Below are 22580 nucleotides of genomic sequence, written 5' to 3' on the forward strand. Positions count from 1 at the left end.
ATTAGCCTTTCGAGATGGGACAGCTGCTTCCAAAGCACGTCCCGGAACCCCTGGGTCTGGGAAAGCTGCTTCCACAGCACGTCCCTGAACCCCTGGGGGTGGGACAGCTGCATCCACAGCACATCCCTGAACCCAGCCCCACCTGCCCCCTTTCCCTTTTGGGACCTTTCCACTCATGTTCCAGTTGTAACGGAAATATGAAAGGCACACCAAGTAATTGTCCTGGGCAATTTGAGTGAGAGGGTAGTCTACGTGATGGAATAAGTAGTTCTGTGGTCCAGCAAGGCTCAATTGTACCCCAGGTGTGGAAAATACGGTATGCGTAATGCACAGGCACCCCAAAAATAAATACATGCGCATGCAATACCAAGATAGCTTCTGAAAAAAGAAAAAAGCAGTACGCGATATGCCGTGACACCCAGCTACACAAAAAATGCATACGTGAACCCCAGAAAGCTACCAGAAAGGTAAGAATAGCAGTACGTGATACACAGGGGCACCCAGAGTTGAAAAAATTCCTATGTGACTCACCATTTGTCTTGCAAAAATTAAACGTAGATGCCTGCATGTGCGGAGGCAAAACCCCCACCAGAATAAGAAGTTTGTACGGTCTCTGAAGTGAACGGATTGCATGGCACCCCAAAATATGCAGTACTCCACTTGTCCATCCCTGCCCATTTGCACGCACGGTCAGAGTTGCTTCTACACATACTAATGTATCCCCAATTATGGCATGCTCAATGCCTGCATGCAGCGCATGTCAGATAAGTTACACGCTGAGGGCCTTTCCTCTGATTTCATGTTTACACGCTTTTATCACTTTTTTACACGCAAAGTCCCTTCACTCTGTTCACGGCTGCCATCAATGCAAAACACAGAAGACCCACGCTCCTGCCTCCATTACATTTTACCTGCCTCCACCTGCCCTGTGCTGCCTCCAACTTTGCCATCTGCTGCTGCCTGTACAGTGTGTGTGCCTGCTGCCCATCTGTACTGTGTTTGGAGTGCCTGCTGTCCAACCATTGCCTATGCTCCTGTCTCTGGACCTGTGACCACCTCAGCTGCTTCATTGGACTCCCATCGTGCTATTCCACAACCACCACTCCACAGCTCAGCTCCAGGACCACCTTGCCCATCCACACCTGCCTCTGGGGTTGCCATGTCTGCACCATCATCCTCAGACCAGAGCAGCAACCCCTTGGCAGCGAGGCAGAGGGCTGTCAACTTCAGCGCCAGGGAAGTTGACATCCTGGTGGCAAAGGTCCTTGGACCCTTCTTATTCTCTATGTACACCTCTCTCCTTGCCCCTATTATCTCTTCCTTTGGGATTTCTCACCCTTTCTACGCCAATGACACCCAGCTGTTCCTCTCTTTTCCTCCTTCACCTCTGACTTACATCTCAACCTCTCCTCATGTCTTACTGCCATTAAAGACTGGATGTCATCTCACTATCTCTCTCTTAACACTGACAAGACTGAAGTCTTGTTGTTTCCTTCCAACTCCCTACCCTCTCCATCTCCCCCTCCATCCATCCATTTTCCCCCTTCTAATCTTCCAATCTCCAACCATGCTCATAATCTAGGCATATACTTTGATTCTTCCCTCTCCTTCTCTCATCATATCTCCGTCACTAATCGAGCATGTCGCTCTCATCTCTTAACATCCGTAAAGTCTGTCCCTCTCTCACCTTCCATGCTACCAAACTCTTAATTTCCTCCCTCATCTTCTCTCGTCTTTTCTATTGTTCTTCTCTCTTGTTCGGTCTTCCCGCTTCCCATCTTGACCCCCTCAAATCCCTTTATCACTCTGCAATACGTACTCTCTGTCTACTCTCTTCTCATGACTCTATTTCCAACTCACTTTCTTACCTAGGATGGCTTCCTTTCCACTCCCAGCTTAAATGTCACTTCCTTTGTCTTGTCTTTAAATCTCTTCATGGCCTTGCTCCTCCTTACCGCTCTTCTCTCCTCTCCTCTCATTCTATACCCCCTCTTGCTCCCTTCGTTCTGCTGATCTCTTTTTACTTTCTGTTCCCCCACCACCATGTGCCTCTTCCCGTTTCCGCTGCTTACAGCTTCTTGCCCCCTTACACTGGAACTCCGTACTTCTCTCTATCCGCTCCTCCCCCACCTATTCCTCTTTCCGCTCCTCACTGAAAGAACTTCTTCTTCACTCCCCTCCCTGATACCTTCCCCCTCTCTCTATCCCCTCCCTCCGTCTATTATCCTCTCTCTGTTCTTCTTTTCTTTATCTGTCCCCTTCTCACCTATGATCTCATCTCTTTTGTTGTTCACTTCACTCATTACTCTCTCCCTCTCAATCCTTTTCTACCCCCCCCTCCTCTCCTCTCTGTTTACTGTTTTGCTTCTACTGTTCCATGTTTGATGTGTTACTTGTTGTTAAATGTAAAGCGCCTTGGATTAAGGCGCTATATAAAACAATAAAAATACAAATACAAAGGTCCTGCAGCATTATGATGCCCTCTTCAACCCTGTGTTGCAACACAGCAAGGAAGGACGTCATCAGATCCGGGACGGAACACGGATGCCATCAACGCGGAGGGGGTGGCAGTCCGCTCCTTCAAGACCAAGCACAAGCGCTGGGAGGAGCTTAAATCCAGGATCCACAGCAAGGCCATGCAAATCATCCAGGCATGTGCTACTGTAGAGGGGCACCGTGTGCACAGTTGCCGGATGTCAGGGAACAACACGCGGGTCCTGGAGAGGTTTTTCCTGTCACTGCACACCCAGGTCTGCGAATTACAGCAATCTCTAGAGTCGACTGGTGAGCAGCCATGTGGTTCACTGCTGTACGGTGCATGTGTGTTGTGCATGGGCCAGCATGTTGGCAGTGACCCCCTTAGGCTTGCAGCAAGTATGCCTCTGAGATGGATGTTTGCATGCATGCCTCAGACATTGCTCTCCATGTGTGTATTGAGTCATCTTTGGTTTTTAAATGTCCTATTACTTGCGTTTTGTTTTGCAGCGCAGTCTTGCAGACTGTGCACATTCAATATTACTTGTGTCTGCAACGTTCCAGGATCGCATCTGTGCCACTTGAGGTAGTGTTGCCCATGCCATGCGCATGCATGATGCTAATGTGTATGTGCCCAACATGGAAATGTGTGACTGTGCATCACTCAATCCTGGATTCAACATGCGCATTTGGATGTCTGGCTTAGTCACTTTGAGCCATTGCAGTTCACTGGACTCTGATGTGATTGGTCATGGCACTGCTTTGGCCCTCTGAGTTGATGTCTGTGCATGACATGTTTATGTGCTTGTTGCTATGGCATGCTCACATGTGCATGTGCAGTTGATGAATGTGTGTATGGCATACGCAATAGATTGATTGTGACAGTGCCATGTAGTTTGATGTGATGGTGTGGAGTGATGGCCAGGAAGGTGTCTGCATGGATGTGGATTGCATGTCCATGTGTGTGGAGGTTTATAGTTGTTCCCTTGACAATTCATGTTCCTGTGAATCTTGGTGATGCCACGCTGGCTTTGGTGCAGTACACGGATGTTGCTATTCTGTGTCTCCTTTTCCAAAGTTGCATCTGATGTAGAGGGCTGTAGCAGTGCTGTGGAGCATGGATGCAGAGGTGCTTCCACAAGGCAGAGGCGCAGACCACAGCCATGCACCCATGACAGCTCACCTTCAGGGAGCAATGTGGCTGTGGTAGTGCTGGTAAAATCAGGCATGGCTGATGGGGGTAAGTCCAAGTATGTGAAGGTGGTAATGGACTCCTCAGCAGCGGTGGAGCCAGGTGATGCCACACAGGGGCCATCCATGGCATAAGATGCCCCGGAGTCATCCAGGTTGACGGAGGGGGAGGTGAAGGAGGTGGCCGTTGAAGCCCAGTCCATGGGGTCAGGTGGGGTGTTGACATGGACGTGCATACTGCAGTCCTGTCCCAGGGGCATGAGCCTGTGCAGGCATCCATGGAGTAGCCTCTGCAAAATCCTGTCCCAGTGCCATCAAATGCAGCAGTGTGCGCCTGTCGGGATGCCTCCACCCAGACCCATCCTCTGTTGAGATGTGTATATCCGGGATTATGTGCTGCCCCTTCTGGCCGGGTGGATGAGGTGGACATGTGTCATTTGTGATGATCTGCCGGCTACTCGGAGTATGTTTGAACATCATTACAGTGAGCTATGTCGCCTTGTGTCCTGGCTTATAACATGCCTGTTCTTTGTTGTACTCAATGGGCTGTTCCCTGCTGCAACTACCTCCTCGTCTTCCTCCTCTGTGCGCCAGTTGTCCTCCAGGGTGCCTTCCAGCTCAGGTACCAGTAGGGCCCCCTGTGTACCAGTCCCACCCACAATGCCCCGCCTGGTGGAGATTACATCCCTTCCCACGTTGGGAGTCCAAGCCACAGCAGCTGGGGTGGCCACCAAGGCTCAAACAGGGGCACAGGCAATGGACTGACAGCAGGCACCCTTGAGCAGTGCAGGTGCCGTACACCCCCAGGGATCATCATCAGCTCAGAGGGCCTACTAACCTAGCAGGCACTGGGCACTGGACCAGCAGGTGGCAAAGAGGAGGAGGTGATTTTTCACAGGCAGACCCCCCAAAGGAGGCAGATGGCAAGAGTGAGGCAGGGGGCATGCATGAGGCACAGATTGTCTTCCATGTTCTGCCGTTATGACAGGCAGATCATGGCAGAGAGGCAGCGGGAACAGAAAGCAGGTGTGATGATGGCCAGTTATCTAAAGCAGGTAGTTTATAACGAACATAACGAACATCAACGGGCGTATGCTCAGTTTCTCTCAGCGATCTTCGCACAAATCATAGCTTTTATATAAAAAATACATCAGAGATGACATGACTCTATGTGGCAATACTAAAAGACCTATCAAAAGTCGGGATTGGCTAAGGGGAACATCTAAGTATATTTTTCTATAAGGAATAGGATTGTGATTGGCTGCCCACTATCAGGTGGATAACATATGCCTACCTCTAAAACATGTAATCTTCAGAAACATTAGATACACAGTTTCTCATTGGTTTTCAAACTATAAGGTCCTTTGTCATATGGACTACTACAATTGGTTGGCACGCTTGTGCCAGTCTGTAACATTCGGTTCACTTAGCAGCACGTAAGCCCAGACCAAGGTGCAAGGGGATGGGGCATGATGCTACCTCCTCACCCAATTAGCCCAGCATCTCTCATCGCCCAAGCATTCTGCCATGAAGATTGTCTTTGAACTTGGCTTTGCAAAGTATCCTTGTCTCTCGGAATACATGAGAATGAGAGCACTCACTATCGTGTTCTGGGACTCCAAGTTCGAACTTTATTTTCATCCTTGGCTCACGTGAAAGGAGACATGATTTGGTCCATTTTGCAGCTTTCATATGGACTACTACAATTGGTTGGCACGCTTGTGCCAGTCTGTAACATTCGGTTCACTTAGCAGCACGTAAGCCCAGACCCAGGTGCAAGGAGATGGGGCATGATGCTACCTCCTCACCCAATTAGCCCAGCATCTCTCATCGCTCAAGCATTCTGCCATGAAGATTGTCTTTGAACTTGGCCTTGCAAAGTATCCTTGTCTCTCGGAATACATGAGAATGAGAGCACTCACTATCGTGTTCTGGGACTCCAAGTTCGAACTTTATTTTCATCCTTGGCTCACGTGAAAGGAGACATGATTTGGTCCATTTTGCAGCTTTCAAATGCTTTAAATTAATTAAACTTGGCACTGTTGGTGTTCTTTCTTTGCACCTTAAGGGATGATTAATCCTTTGCACGTTACCTCATTTCCAGAATAGATAGCTGACCATGGCTGCTTCAGTCTTGACTCCAGGCCAGACAGCCTTGTCTTGCAGCTATGATGATATGATGATATGATATTTTATTTATATTGCGCTCATACACAAGTGTTTCAGGGCGCGACAAGTCAAGGGAGAAGAACATGGAAGAACAAAACAACGATCTTACAAAGCCCAGTGACATTGAGAACAAGCAAGTGAATGGGAAAGGGATAGGGGAAAAGTGCATGGAAGGGGGGAGAAGTGGAAAATGCGGAGAAACAGATAATTAATAATAAAGAAAATGAATAAATAATCAGGCAATAAACAGTGGTAGTGCAGCTAGCAAGTGGCAAGTGCTGTGATTAAGGCAGCAGACAAGGTAATGTCTGATAAGTGCAGTGGAAAACAAAGAGGGTCTGGGGGACTGTATGGGTACAGATACAGACCCCAGTGCAAGGGGTGGCCCGGAGGCAGTGCAGGAGGGTGGCAGGGTGAGCAGGAACCTGGTCACAGAGGACAGAGGGTGGCCAGGTGTACGATCTGAGAAAGAAACAGATTAGCAGGATAGAGGGGTGTCAAAAGGCAGAAGCAAAGAGGAATGTCTTGAGGTGCTTCTGGAACCAGAGATGATTCTCCTCAAGTTTCAGAGTGGCAGGGAGGCTGTTCCAAAGGGAGGCACCAGCTGAAGACAGGGATCTACCCCCAGCTTGTTTCTTTGAAAAAAACAACAACTGACCCTGAGGGAGATAGAGATAGAGGAGCAAAGAGCTTGAGAGGGGAAGTATTTATGGAAGGATAGTTGAAGGTATTTTGGACCCAGGCCCCAGAAAGCCTTGTGGACAATGTAGAGGGTTTTGAATTTAATCCTTGCATCCACTGGGAGCCAATGAAGGGAATTCAGACCTGGAGAGATACGATCCCAGGGCTTGAGGCCAATGACAAGTCTTGCAATCCTGTTCTGGATTAGTTGTAAAGGGTGAAGAGAAGAGACAGGAAGATTTAGAAAGAGGCTGTTACAATAGTCCAACCTGGAGAGAACCAAAGCTTGGTAGACAATGGGTCCGGTAAGCTTGCTGGTACCATTGTTACCGGATCGGCAAACTACGATGGCCTTCTCGCGGGTGCCTTTTCGTCCGCCCGGTCTGACCTGGATGGCGGACTGGCACTCACGAGCAGACCATGTCGGATGCACCAGCAACATTCACAAATGGTGCTGGTGCATCCGACCTCCTGATTCCTATTGAGCCCTAAGGGGCTTGAATGGGAATCGGCAGCATTTCTTTCCAGCGCCCGGGAAAGGGCAATTACCGGGACCGCTGGGGCTGTAATGCCCCGGTAATTGCCCATTCCCGGGGACTCAAAATAAAATGACTACAGCGGCAGCCATGCTGGTTTTACCGGCACGGCTACCGCCAGAGTCATAATTAGGCCCAGTGAGCTTTTGGGGGAAGGAGAGGAAAGGTAGAGTACCTCTGAGGAGGTGCAGTAGGAAGTTTAACTTTTTAGAGACATCAGAAATGTGAGCAGAGAAGAAAAGTGAGGAGGAGGGCCTAGGGAGGACAGCCAAAGGTTAAGGGGAAAAGATGGTGAGGGTGAACCGATGAGGAGGATCTCGGTCTTGTTGGCATTTAGACAAGGATCGTTGGCAGCACACCAATCATGAATGGCAGTTAGGCAATCAGAGATGAGAGAGGGAGAGGAGGTAGCCGAGGGTAGCCTGAAAAAGAGTTGAGTGATGTCAGCATAGCACTGGAAATTAGAGCAGAACAATACAATGCAGTGGGCGAGAGCTGCCAGGTATTGGTTGAAAAGCCAGGGCGAGAGGTTAGACACCTGGGGAACACCACAGGTAGAGAGGGAGATAGATGATAGGAAGGACCCAAGTTGGACCTGGGAGGGTCAGTCAGAAAGGAAAGAGGTCAACCAGGCCGGAGCCTGATCGGTGATACCCAGGTTATCACCTAGACGGTTGAGCAGGGTGATATAGTTGACTGTGTCGAAGGCAGAAGAGAGATAGAGTAAGATTAGGACACAGGGAATGATAGAGTCAAGGTTGGAAAGCAGATCTTCACGGATGTTCAGGCAAGCAGTTTCTGTGCTTCTGGCAGCTCTGAAGCTAGACTGGTGGTCATGGAGAGAGGCAACAGAATTGGAATGAAGGTTAAAGTGAGAGATGGGCAGCTTTTCCAGGAGTTTACCTAGAAAGGGAGTAACGGAAAAGGATGCACAAGGGAGTGCTTCAGGGGGAGGGGAATGATCCTGAGGCAAAGGAGAGGTTGCAAAAATCATCAAAGGCTGGAGTGAGGGTATCAATGTGGTCCTTGATGGTTTTAGAGTAACAGGGATTAACCTGTTGTGATGAGGCTTTCATAGATGGGACTTGTCTAGCGACCTCGCCAGGGGAGAAAAGAGGAAAGGAAGAGAAAGAGGGTGGGGGTGGATGAAGGAGAGTCAGCAAGTGCAGGCGGAGAGGGGATAGGAGGGGGAAAGGAGAAGAGGGTGGACAGGATCTCCTGGGTTTTTGAGATAAAGTGAGAGGCCAGGGCATTACACAGAGCCTGGGAGGCAAGAGGAGGGATAGAGACTGCAGGATTGGCCAGCTCCTTGCAGATTTTAAAGTGTTCAGCCGAGTTGTTAGATGCCGCAGAGACACGGGCTTGATTGTGGACTTTCTTCTTGGTGAGGACAGAGAGTCGGTATTGCCTTTGGGGCAGGCGACAGGCCAGTTTGTCAGAGGATGAACAGGAAGCCTTCCATTTCCTCTCAGCTGCCCTAAATTTACATTTAAGTGTAGCAAGGTCGGAGTCATACCAGGAAAAGCTCCACGATTCTGCTTATTGTTGCTGCGATACAGATTTCCCTTCCCGCCTCATGGGTCCTGGCTTGCTAAATTCATGATACCAATGTCTAGTTTCTATATGATGAAGGCTTTGCCTGCATTCAATTCACTACGTATAGCTAGCTTCTATGATGACTTGGCCTACTTGTGTTTCAGCATCTGTACATTTATTGAATGGTTGATTTTCTACAGAACTTCGTTCATGTGTAATCTTATTTTATATTTGAGAGTTCACTCATTTCTTTACTTCGGCATTAGTTTCTTTAAGGTCTATACATTCTCTTTAGTCAGTGTCTCGGGATGTTGTACATACTTTGTGTGTCATTGGCTTCTCTTTTTCGGCGCTTTCTCATATTCCATCAGGGAGTTCCTCCCTTAGGTTGTCATCACTTCGGGGATACATTCGGTAGGGTAGTCACAACGGGTATCTTCTTGCAAACACACGCTGCAGTATTGGCAGAACTGCTGGTGTCAAACACGGCACAAACTCCTCTGGCTTTGGATAACCCAGAAATGAGCACATCCACACCCTGCCATATAGAAGTTATAAAAGAGCAGAATATGAGATGTGTAGGCGACATCTATAAAGAACACCGCGACCGCAGCTAGCCTTACAGACAAATCAGCAATGAAAGCGGGGGCCAAGATCACTGTTTTTTATCCTAAACCTAGTCAGCTGGCATCGCATGGGGAAAATGCCATTCTAGCTTTTAGCCCTGAAAGAGCTATCCTGTTGGCAATTAATAACACAGCCAGAGTGGAACCACATTCGGCCACTTGCAGTGGCTTGCTGGGAAGGCCGCCTGCACCATTGAATGTAGACAGTCCTCTTCCTGCACCATTCAATATAGACAGTCCTAAGGGTCAGGCCGCTTCCGGTTCGCTCGCTGACACTCCTCCCTTGTTTATGGAACATGTCATGAATACGAGTGCCTGAGTGAGTGCTCATAGTACATTGAATATTTGCCGTCAATATGATCATTACATTGAAGGTAAAACTCTCTGAAAATATACATTCAGAGGTCAATAGAACCATTCTGAATAATATCAAAGCACATTTAGAATTGGGCGCTGCCACAATGCCCATTCTCCATTAGGTATGAGTTGGGTCTGTCATCTCTGAAGTGTATAGTACAGTGGAATCAATTAAGAGAGTATCGAAAGATCCTGAGACCTCCGTCTGTGTCCCTGTATATGGAGCTAAACTGTATCAGCATGAATGGGAATTGTTTCACTGCTAAAGAAGGTCAAGCTTAAAATGTGGAACTTGAATGGAGATATTTTGATTAACAACCCCAATTTGGTGAAGAAACGGTTATGGGAGATGGACTGGTGTAATACCTGTTCAACAATCTCTAAATCTAAAATTGTACAAACTGATGTGCAAACAGCTGAAGAAATTGGGCACCCTTCCACCTTATTTAATACAATTTCCAAATGGGTATTGGAATTCCAATTTTTAAGATTAAGATTACATGTATTACCAAATTAGATTATACGTATTCGTATCAAGGGATTTAGTTTCATCTCCTGTCTCTCGCCATTGTAAACTGCCAAGTAAAAAAGAAACTTTGAAACATCTTATTTTAGATATTTTAGCATTATTTTATGTGCAGCCCTATATGGCCCTCGTGGTTTGCACTTTGAAAGGTTCATTCAAGCACAAGATTATGTTGAGACGAATGCATTTTGGTCCAGGCTTGTGTCAGGATCTGTAGCACTATCTATTGCAGTTTTTAGCTATACAATTTACTTAAATTTCATCTTTTTTTTAGCTTCATTGATTTTAACATTTGTCACAAGATTAATTATATTGCATAAATGTTCTGACAATGTTTATGTATTTTATTCGTTCTATTTTTGTACTTTTGGAATTTGTTATAAATTTATTTCGTGGTATTGTACCTGTGAAAGGTTTTTAAAAGACCACTACACAAATAAATACAACATAACTACCTTTAGTTGGTCTTCCTTAAAAACATGTTTTTATTTCAATTCCATGGAGATCAGTGGAAATTGATTACAAAAATAAGAAACGGAACATTTACGCTGGATTCCAGTGAGCATTACTCTCCATACATATGGTGACCAGGATAAAAGCTGATTCAATTACAGTACTCGTCATCAGCATTTCTAATCTTGGCCAAGCCACGTAGTGCCTTTTGCCACAATGCAATTGGCTGCAAATCGCTAACAGCGCAAGAATTGCCTTTGTTACCTCCCATGGACTTCTGTAAATACAGAAGGCAAAACGACTTGAATAACAGTGTCACTGGGATGGTGATTCCAGCCACTGCTGTGTACAGTGTATGCCCTAGTATTTTCTAAATACGTTAATGAATTCCCAGACTCTGGGTGGGTTCATACATATTTTTAGATTGTGCTTAAGTGGTGCTAGATTCCTTTTTTATTGTTTTTTAAAAACATGTCACTTTTTTTCTTTTAAATAACTGCATTGTGTAAACAAAATTCAAAAGTGCTGTGGTACAAATCTTGCTACTTAACATGCAACTGCACTGTGTATTCATTCTCAAAGCTTTTCTTTTCATTTGTGAATGACCACGGGAATGTAGGATTGCGAATCAGAGATTGAGGAGGGCATTGTTTTGTTTTCTGATTGCTCCATGATGGGAATTTTGATGAGGTGCCCTCATATCTGCAGTACTATACGCAGTGAAGGCCGCCATTTTTAAAGGGATTTAGCTCGCTCTAATTTCTCATCGAAACAAGCATTTGCAGCAAGAAAAAAGAGCTGCATGTTCAAAGTCACTCTCAAGTACAGTATGATTCAAATGTTCACATATGCCGGTCTCACTCAAGCTGGCTCCATCCAGGTTGTCCCCTATTCACCCCACCCCTGCCTCAACTATCGTCATCACCAAACACCAATGCCGAACTGGTCCAGCCGGGCCCTCCCCCAGTAAATTTGTCCCAGCACCCTTAGATTTTATATGTATCTTTTTGTTGGCCATAATTCTGTGCACTCACTCATCCTTTTTTGAAATCTCGGGGGCACTTCACACATCCACAATCTAGCAATGTTTCTTTTGGGGGGAAGAGAGCCATAACAGTCAGAAGTGTCATATAACATTGCCTCTGCATTGGCCCATAATCCTCGAAATGTATTTGCTTTGGTTACTGGTTTAACGTCCCACTTAGAGCCTTCCACATGTCTTCTAGTGCCTCTGCCGAGCCGCTCTCTATTGCGTCAACCCATATTATAAGGTTGACATCACACCTTTACGTTTGACAGCAAAGACGCAGCATGTAGCTGCGCCAGCACATCGTGTTCTCTTGGCATGGCTGGACTGGGACATTAAAAAGGCTCAGGCGTCAATCAAGAAAGTGGCCCACAATTGCAAATCACTTTCATTACTTTTTGACACAAACTGTTTGAATTGTACAGAGAGGCACATTTTTGCATTAACAAATGGCAAATAGCAAATTGTAAAGTATAATACATCCCAAGACTATGGAACCTCCACCCCGTCAGCATCAGACTTGACCCCGGGCTCCTACAATTCAGAAAAGAACTCAAGACCCACCTCTTCAAACAATCTCTCCCAGTGCTTAATTTGTGCCGGTGGTAGGCGGTGGGGGCCACCCGAACTCTTTTTTGGGGACCGGAACATGAGGAACATGAGGCTGGCGCACGTGTAATTCCTTTGTTTGTTCACACTTTAAGTTTCATGATCAATAAATCATTCTGCTACTTGCAGAGACATGGCTCCTGGCTGGCTGGGCCTACAGAGTTCAACACAACAACCAACAGCCAATGAAAACCGTGTTACTATGCAGTATCTGATACATTCTGTATAGTAACACAGAATGTACAGTTTTCATTGGCTGTGTTGTTAACTTGTTGACTCCAGGCTCCAGCCAGTGAAATTACATGATGACGTGAGTGTGTGGGGGTGGGTGAGTCACGTGGGTCTCTGTTGTGAGCAGAGGCAGGATTCACTTGTTAAGGCGTGGCGTGAGGTGAGGCCAGGCCCAAGGTGATCAGACTCGTGTTCCCTTCTTCTGTGTGCTCTGCGACCCGGCCTACTTCTTCCTCAGGGGCGGGCACCGGCCAGGCCGTGCTTGCTGAACAACACGGGCCGGCGCCATAAAGAAAAAGATAAGGTAATTGAAGTGAAACGTTTACTGTTTTCTTTTTTTACACATTATCTGTTGTTTGTTCGTGTTCGGACTTCGGGCCCGCTTGCTGCGTCCAGGGCATCCGCCCGCCGCCGTGAAATGTGCATGCGCAAGTCAATTGGCATCATGACATCCACGGCGGTGGGCGGCGTCGCGTGGCCTGCGCGAAATGCCACCATGCGCGGCCCGACTGCGAGTGCAGTGTGCGACCCCCCGGGAGTGGGGGCAGGAGGCGGGGAGCCTGATGGGTAATTGACGAAGTTTGCGCCCTGTACGTTTTTCCTCGGCTCTGCTTCTTTTGTTGTGATTATTTGTGTTGCATTTCTTTAGGAGGGCAACTGACTCTGACGGCTCACAGGATGCAAGGGTGGGAGTGGAGAGGTAAGGAGGGGGCGGCGGCTCTAAGAATGCCCATTTATTTTTAGTGCTGGATTTAAATAAACCGTGTTTTTGCTTAATCTGCCTTTTCCTTTTCAGCGCACGAGTCCTTCCTAAGTGCTCGAGACCCCGTTAATTGCCATTCCTGTCGAATGCTCCGTGGTGGTGTTTTTGGGAGGTTGGGGGGGTGGTGGTGGTGCGGGTGTGTGTCTCTTTATTCCCGGCCCTCTAGTGGGATGCAGGCCTCCTGGCCGCTTTTACTCAGCGAGGCTTTTCCGCCTTCACATCTCCTTGCCGTGCAGCGCTTGAGAATGCCGATGATCCAGTGCCTGGGAAATGTCTATTGACGTTTACACGGTGACGGCGCTCTAAAACCAACCAGCCTTTGAAATTTGTACAGACAACAAAGGAGTGCTGAAAACAGTATGCTCGTGGACTTCTCAGCCGTGCGAGAATTGAGCTCGGTGTGCCTCCTAATCACATTAATGATATGTCTGCTGGTGTCTGCTCTCTGCGCACACAGTGCTTTTCCGTCTGGGTTGCACGCTGCAAGGGTAAGCGTGTTAAGCAGGCCTTCAGCCGGCTATCTGCTCGCCGCTCTATTTCTGGCTGTATAGTATTCAGCGAGGGTGAGCGTTTACTCCCCGACCTCCGCCGCAGTCTTCTTGCTCCTGCTCAATTGCAGTCTGTTATTATATGCTGCAGAGGTGAGCATTAACCAGTCGCACTCCCCGCCTTGCATCAGTTATCTGTTTCAAGCTGTGATATTTACTGCTTTATGGTAGTGTGTAGCGCGACTTATGCTACGGATGTGGCTTTTCGGCACTTTGGGACATGTGAAAGGAACAGTAGGGTTGCCGTTAGTAAAATGTTGATTCTTTGATGCAGGTAAGTCGGAAGTACTAAAAATAATGTGATGTGTGGGTGCCATGGTTAGAGCTCAGGGCAGGAACACTTGTTTGTCTTTGTTATTTTAGTCCGTATTGTGTTCTCTAATTAGCCTTTAACCAGGTAATCAGTTGCTGTCCTCTTTCCGGGGTCTGACTGGGGCATAACATTGGCTTGGGCATCAATTACAAATTGTACCACAGTGGGCAACCCCCTTACTAACGTGAGCAGGGGTTTAGATTCTATTGAGCGACGCAAGAATTATGCATTATGGTATTTGAGTGCGGATCTAGCTCCGAGAATCAGCGGAGTGCTTTACTGAGGTATACACCAATAGAGATAAATAACAGAGCACTTTACAGATGTGTACAACATTACAGATGTACAAGTCCTTTTCATATACTGCGGGGGTAGGATACAGAGGGGGGACAGAGAATGGGGTACAGCTGTACCGGGTAGCGGGGAGGAGTGGGGTAATGGACTAGGTGTTGAGGAGAGACTCCTTGAAGAGGTGGGTCTTGAGTTCTTTTCTGAATTGTGGGGGCAAGTCTGATGCCGATAGGGAGGAGATTCCATACTCTTGGGGCGTAGACAGAGCAGGCTTGTTTTCTGATCCTTCCTATACCAGCAAATGTATAGTCTGCTCATGTCCTGGCTTCTTGGGGTGTGCTGTAGATGCAGAGTTTCTGCGCAAGGTAGCGTGGTGACTTGAGGGCGACTGCCTTATAGATGATGCAGCAAGACTTGAACGAGATTGTGGAAGACAGTGGAGGTCGATGAGGGCCGGGATGATGTAGTTGTATCTGCGTAGACTCTTGATGAGGCGTGCAGCCGCGTGCAGGACACTTCTCAGGGACACAAGGGAGGATGGCGGGAGGCCTTCGAGGAGTGCATTGCCCCCATCCAGGTAGTATAGGTAGTATAGGACCAGTGCTTGAACGGTGGATCTAAAGCTGTCCGGAGGGAGGAAGGGCTTGACTTTTTCCAGGCGGGTGAGCTGATGCTGTCTGTTTTCATGGCTATGTGTGTCTTGATGCAGAGTTTTTTGTTGATGTGGAACCTGAGGACTTGGCGCACAAGGTGAGCTTGGGTGTGAAGCCCTCGGAGTTCATGGTTGATAGCCAGGTCTGTATGTCTGGGTGTTCGGTGGTGTGGGTGGGGAGTAGGAATTCAGTGTTGGAGGGGTTGAGCTTGAAGTAGGCACTGGACATCCAAGACTGGATCAGCGAGAGGCAGGTTTTGAGCGTATGGGTGTTCTTGATGGAGTCTATCTTTAGGTATAGCTGTGTGTTGTCGGTGTATTGGTGGAGGTGGATGTTGTGTGTGACTTGGAGGGCTAGCAGCGGCTCAATGTATAGATCACTGGGGAGAGCATTAATGTCTTCTTTTCTTCAACTAGCAGCAAAGATTGAAATGTTTTAAACTATTTTGAAACCAGAAACATTTTAAGACATCCATAAAGAAAACTTTAAATGGCTGTCCCAATCCAAGAGGAGGCTGCGGAACTCCATAGACAACCAGTCGCAGTACTGCAGTATAAAATACACTCCAGTTAGTACTTCTTTTCTGTAGCTGCAAGAACATTTCCAGACAACCAAAACGGACCCCAAATTAGGACGGCAATCCGTCCCATTGGGGAGCTCCAAGAACTCCTCTGGATACCTTCCACCAACTCTGGTTGAGCCGTTAACAATCCCTATTCAAACACAAACTAATAAAGAAAAACCGGAATGCTGGAACCACTACACCTACCATAACAAGTAAGTGTTTTCCAACTTTAAAGCATTATACTTTCTCAACCCATGTGTGCCCTTCTCCATCCATCCCACTACTAGCCTGTGCCAGCAGTTGCTGCAGCGCCAAACATGTGACATGGAGCAGCAGCAGTGTGATGGGCTGCTGCTGGGCCGATCTAGGTAGGTCTAGCACTGAACTGGCGCGGGGCGCGTGTCCGCACTGCGTGGCGGCACCGCGCCCGGCATTATGGGGCCAATATTTTTTGGGCACTGACACTTATTTTTTTTACAAATTAAGCACTGATCTCTCAGCCTCAACACCTAGACCATCACATCTTCCCCCATGCCACCTGACTCGCAAGATGCCGCCCACCCCTTTACTCGCCGCCACTCGGTGCAGCTGTACCCCTCCTCTGTGCCCCTCTACATCCAACCCCTGCCCCGCTGTATATCTGTTCTGTTGTTACCACTGAAAAGCGCTCTGTTATGCATCTGTACTGTTGTATACCTCTGTAAAGCACTCTGTTGCTTCTTGAATCTAGGTCTGCATGCAATAAATACAACAACAATAATAATAATAATAATGATAATAATAATGATAATATATTGGGCTAATAACATTGGTCAAAATGACCAGCTTCACAGTGTAATAGCTGAGCAAACTGGCCCACATTGTCCCACAAAAGTGGCCTACGTAAGTTGGGAAAGCAGTACTATAGGCATTGCCCTATAGCCTTATTGTCCAGTCCGAGTCTGGCTCTTGACTCGGGAGTACTTCCATCACGTTTTATCTCTCTATGCCGTATGGAAGCAGAATATCCATCTGCATATCAGTCTTGTCCTGCCCATGATGCGGTCCAGACATCTCAGTAGAATTAATTACATTTTATAAAGTGCTCACACAGCCCGCAGGCATCAAGGCGCTGTTACAGGAACAGTTTTTTTGTCTTAGTTACGTATTTATAACGCGCTTCAACACCCAGAGGTTTCTAAGCGCGGACCTGGGGATGGAACCTGTGTTGCTTCATGTCGTCTTGCTTCCAAGACGCGCACGCTGCTGCTGAGCTATCCTCCCGGGACAGCGTGAAGACCTCTCACATTGGTTAAATTTGAATCAATCAGGATTTCACCTTGAATGAGTGGATTACTTTCACCCTCTGTGTATAGAGGCAGCCACACCTCAGTGATGACGCCCAATGAGGCAGATACACATGTCTGGGGTTGCTTCTAGTACTCTTGCTCAGAGGAGATGTGCCTGACATTTTGGACTGGCTGCTCTTATTGGCAGGATCAGGCTGAATTTCAAATGGACATCCTCCTCTGGTATGGCACAGAGAGGGGAAACATACTTATAATCCCCCTGAGTGGGCTACATCCCATAGAACAAGATAGATTAGCTTTTGCTCAGTAGAGGAGTACTCACTTTGTTGGCTAATTTATACCATACTACCCAGATTCAGGATGTAATAGTAACTTTGGTCAGAGGCATGCGTGTCTTAATGGTGTAATCCCCACTCTGTTCCCCTGTTTCCACTTTCCATTCGGTTGAATGTTTTAGTAGGTAAGCTGAGATGACTCTGAATAGCAGGAGAACATCTTTCACTGAAAACACAACATGATCATATCGGCCCCAAATCTGGTCAGTAGTGTCTAAGCTACAAGACTTTATATAGGTCATAGTGGGCAAGGTGGAATTCCTGCTGTGTGGATCCTACATTCTTCATTGCCCCATCTTTCAACATGTTCTTCATGGTTCAGACTCCTTTCCCATACACTGATTTAAATCCTTTAAGCCTTGGCACCTCCATTCTGCCACTTTCCTGGCCTGAATTGAGTTTTCCAGCATGATGTTGCCCATTCATTATACTTGGGTCACGTCCAGGTGACATGGCTTGGCCTCAGCACTCGTTGTTACTGCCCAATTGTCCCTTCAAGTGATTCTCTTAATTTCTGCAGTGCTCATGTCAAAGATGGCATAAATATACACTGAGCCTTGGAGTCAGTCCAGAGTTTTATATTTCTGAATATACAGAGGGTATGGGCTGCTCATTGTAGCAATAAGGAGAGTACAGCACTGAATCCAGGCGCCTGCTGCAAAAGGGGTTTGGGAATGACGCTAGGGGTGTGCCTCTCTCTTGTCTCCCTTGGTGATGTCCACACAATCTCAGACCTCTGTATCCACTGGTTAGTGCTATTGATCAGTAACCCCTACTGTCGTTGTTCTTCTTTCTCTACTGATGTTTTCCCTAAATGCAGAATAACCTACATCACACCAGGACTAACCTTCTCACCACTAACCCTGCTTAGTGTTCTATAGGAGATAGGGATTAGTCCCTCGAGTTATAGACTGCCACATCTGAAATAACCTCTTTGAGAAATGTCTACTTGCCTATACATTTGACCCAGTGAATTTCCCCAACCCCGTGAAACCCGTATTTCTCCTTTGCCCTTGTCCTTGTTCCTCCTGTCATTACTCATATCACCCTCTTTTTTGGAACCTTGCCATTGCCGTTGATAATGTGAGGGGCCAGTAATGCAAGATGGACACAAAGGTAATGTTTTCTCAAAGTTTGCTATTTATTCAAACTAAAAAGAGGGTTGGATGAATTCCTAGCTTTCCCTATCCTAATAGAGAGATCCATACCTAGCAAACTAAAACAAAAAACGGACCTGGTGTCAACATTATCTCTGGCCCTTACACTAGTATATACAACATAATTATGCAAGGAAAATATGGCTAAAGTTCAGTTCAACAAAACAGTCTTGTAATTCAAAATCAAATATTCCTAGAAGTACTCCTTGCGGCCAGGGTTGCATTCGCTTCCCCTGAATTAATCCAGGAACATTCCAAATTATAGTTGTGTTTCAACACAGAGACCGTCCAAAGAAATATAAGTATTTTCCAACCACATAGTGCTTCTTGAAGACACAACAAATGTCCCTTTGACCATAACTATTGACAGTTCAAACAATTCAATGGTTTCCACAATGTCTCTTATAGGGATGATTGGCCCTCTCCCAAAACACAGGTTCCAAAAACAAAAGACAACTTCTTCTTGTCAAGATAAGTCACTTGTTTCAATACTTCTTCTGTTAATAAAACTCTTTTTGTCAGGATATCAAATAACAATTTGTCTCGGTAATATACTTCTTCACCAAAAATAACAAAGCACTTTCGCTCTTTCATTCAACAAAGATACTTTCCACAATTCCTTCTGCCACAACAGTATCAAACCATCATCTTCTTGCCTGGTCCACTCACCTGCCAGGACTTAATACAATAAGCTCTTTCATGCTACACTTTATTTGCCAGGAAGACATTTGCTACCACTAACTTTAAACTTGATGGCTAGAATCCAGTATTCTCCATACCAGTGTGATGGTGTGGTTTCACAATTTCTTGTTTGTTGGCAATGTGAGATTTAAACCTTCCCAACATTATATTTCTTAAAAGTGGACTTAGCATTTGGTGGTAATGCTGCTTATGAGCTTTTTCCAGGGGTGGGCTTGATCTGGTTTGCCTGTAGCCTCTTTGCTGATGATAGTCTGGGTTAGGGGCTTTCCCCACTGGTAGTTTGCCCAAAGTCTTTTGACAGCATCTTGGCTATAGGTATACTGGTTACAACCTGTCCCCTCTTGGAGTTTGCCCAGCGTTTTGACAGCCTCTTGTCTGTAGTTATTACTGGTTACAACCTTTCCCCTCTTGGGGTTTGCCCGAAGTCTTTCTTCTTTGCAACTTAGCTTCCCTTCATTTAATTAAATGGTATTCATTAAATACATTCTGCTCAGATTTAGTAACTGTTCGTTATTCAAAATTGTTAAGGTGGGACAGTTCTTTGCACGGAGCGCCCCGGTGTCAGCAGACTCTGCCAACTCATTGATTCTTTGCGGGGGCACCCGCTGGCTGTCAGGCCTCTCGGCGGTGCTTCAAGTTAGTCTGCCTTCTCTCCCGCTTCGGCAAGCCTCAGGTAAGTTGTGCAGCGGTCTCCGGAAGCAATGGCAGCTCTGTTGATCTTCCGCAGCTTCTCGAGTCTGCTTCATGCTACTTCAGCAGCATGTCTCCTTCAGAGCTGGACTTTTTCTTATTACGCCGTCTTCTGCTGCGCATACTCTGCAGTACTTCTGGCTTCCACCCATCAGGGGGACCTCTGCTGGAGGGCTTCTCTCTGTGGCTGCTTCTGCACATTGGATGGCTTGAGCTTCCTCTGCTACGTCTCCCACACGACCATGAACTGCTTCTTCCCCTGCTTCATCTTCTTCACGACAACACCACCAACACAACTGGGTCTTATCCTGGGCTTTAAATATCCTGCTCAGGTGCTCTAATTGGAAATGACTATTCTTTGAATATTCACACTTCTGAGTCTCCCTTTCCTCTGAGTTCCTCTTCTTTGTCCCAGTACTTTTGACATTATGGGAATCGAAGTCCATAGGAAAATTAAGTTGTTCACTTTACAATAAGCCATTGTCAGTCGGGGATTATAGGGAAATGATGAGTCTCCTGGCATGAGTCACCTACCCCGTGATCCTCCCGCACGAAACCACTTCCAGGGTCAGGATCAGGTAGCAGCTGCCTTTCCCTGGCCACAGGGGAGAACACCCAAACTTGGTTTCTAGTGATGATCTCACTGGGTTCATCACAATACCTAGCGGTCCTGCCTTTAAAAACACCATTGTGCTCTCCAGCACCCATTTCATTCTCCTTTCCCAATTGTTGCATGCAGCTTGACAATTTCAATGACATGATCCAAATTGGGGTCTCTTTCTTTCCATAACTCTTCTTGGATTTGATTGTCCATACACTTGTTCATGAGCTGATCCCTAATGTGCTCTTCAAGGAAATGATGAAACTGGCACTTAATAGCTATACCTCTCAGGCCAGTAACAAACCCCTCTATGGACACTCCTTTCTCTGTTCTCTGGTGCCGAAATCGTACGTGGCTAAAATTGTATTCTCTTTTTTTTTTTAAATGTATTTTTCCTTTTTCCTTACATTGAATTTCCATCACATAAACAATTAACAAGTTAATTGGTACAGCTAGTGTTGGTGGAGATTCCAAACAATCCCAGGACCCATTCCGATCAGCCCTTTGTCAAGCAGAGTACCCCTCCACCCCTGTAAACCCCCCCTGCCTCCTTCTTGGTAAACCCGTTGTTGTCTCATGGTCCTGAACTGCCCCTTCTCAGGGTAGCCGCACGTCCAGTGTTTTCAGTTCGTTAAGCATTAGCTCACAATCCATTCCAGTCCCCTCTTCCTCGTCCGAGGCATTCTGCGCCCTCAAAGTCTCTACTATGGCTGTCCCCCAACGATGCACATCCTTTGCCCAAGATTGCTCTGAGTGGCCCCTGGATGTTTCCAGGAAATTGCTATCATACACTTGGCCAATATTAGTAGAAATGTCACCATTGTTTTTGTGTTCTGGCCGTTTCCAACCTGGTATCAGTCCCCATAGGCATATATCTGGGGTGCATTCATATGCACTGTGTAGCCAAGAATTTGATTTCGCCACCACCCCCCCCCCCAGAATGTTCTAATCACTGAGCACTCCCAGGTCATGTACAATCTGTACAAGAAATTATCCTGAATGAAGCGAAACCCATTTCTAACCTGTTCCCAAACACAAGACCATTTTTCCTCTGAAATCTCACACCCCATGTCCTTCTCCAACTTTTCTTTGACCCCCAACACAGGTCTCTGTTTCTGTTCCCCAACCCCCTTATACAGGGTGAGATAGCTGCTCTGCTCCCGCCCACATCTAACACCAGCTGTAACAAGGGATTCATCCTTGGCTCCTCAGGAGTCACTCCATAAATCAGCTAATCAGCTAATCGTTTCATTAGCAGAGTATTTCACAAAAAGGCTCCCATTGGCATATCATACTGTTGTTTCCACTGGTCAAACAGCTGTAATTTCCCCTCTGTGACGAGATCTACTAACCTGGTGCAGCCCCTCCCATGCACGTTGCCTGCATCTACATTTGTCAGTATCTCCCGTTTAACTGGGTCGTACCCCAACAGGACTGCGTATATTATGCTTGTTCCCACTACCCCATTGGGTCCCATAGCAGCTCAATTCCTTCCCTGTTCTTCAAGAATCCCGGTAGGAACCTCCTCAAATTCCTTTCTGGTAAATCATCTCAACGGACAACTGTCTGTAATTGAGATGCCATGAAGAAAGCTTCAAAATCCGGCAGCGTGAGTCCACTATCTACATGTGATCTGCGCAATGTATCTAACGCCACCCGTCTGCAGCCCATGCCCCACAATAACGCTCCAATTTTTACATCCAACATTTTAAAGAAGGTTCTTTTCATCCTGTATGGTATGTGCGTAAAATAATAAAGTAATCTAGGTAGCACCACCATCTGGCACAAAGCAATTTTCCCTATTAAAGATAGTGGTAAGGTCTTCCAAAACTCCATGAGACACTGATGCCCAATAGTGCACTTCCTGTATTATAGATAAAGGTTACCTCCTTCTCATGAAAAACTGTAACACCCAAGTAGCAGAAAGACTCTAATTTCCATCACACCTCCTACTGTGTGAGCAACTCCCTCGGACGTTCACACAGTCCTCTCAGTGGGAACAGGTGAGACGTCTCTTTACTTACCAAAAATCTGGAAAGTCGTCTGAAGTTGTGCAGTATTTCCAATTTTACCAGAATATTCTCTCCAGGGTGGCTGCCGTATGACAATAAGTGAATGAAAGGGATTTGAGATCCAAAATTTGAAAAGGAAGAATACCAGAAGTGAATATAAGAAATAAGAACTGACAAGTTTGCAAGTGTGTAAAAGTGAATCACATGAGAAATTCCTGGTAGGAGGGCATACCAGACTAAGTCA

This window comes from Ambystoma mexicanum, chromosome 5p (genome assembly GCF_040938575.1).
Source record: "Ambystoma mexicanum isolate Mex_15411 chromosome 5p, UKY_AmexF1_1, whole genome shotgun sequence".
NCBI lineage: Eukaryota > Metazoa > Chordata > Amphibia > Caudata > Ambystomatidae > Ambystoma > Ambystoma mexicanum.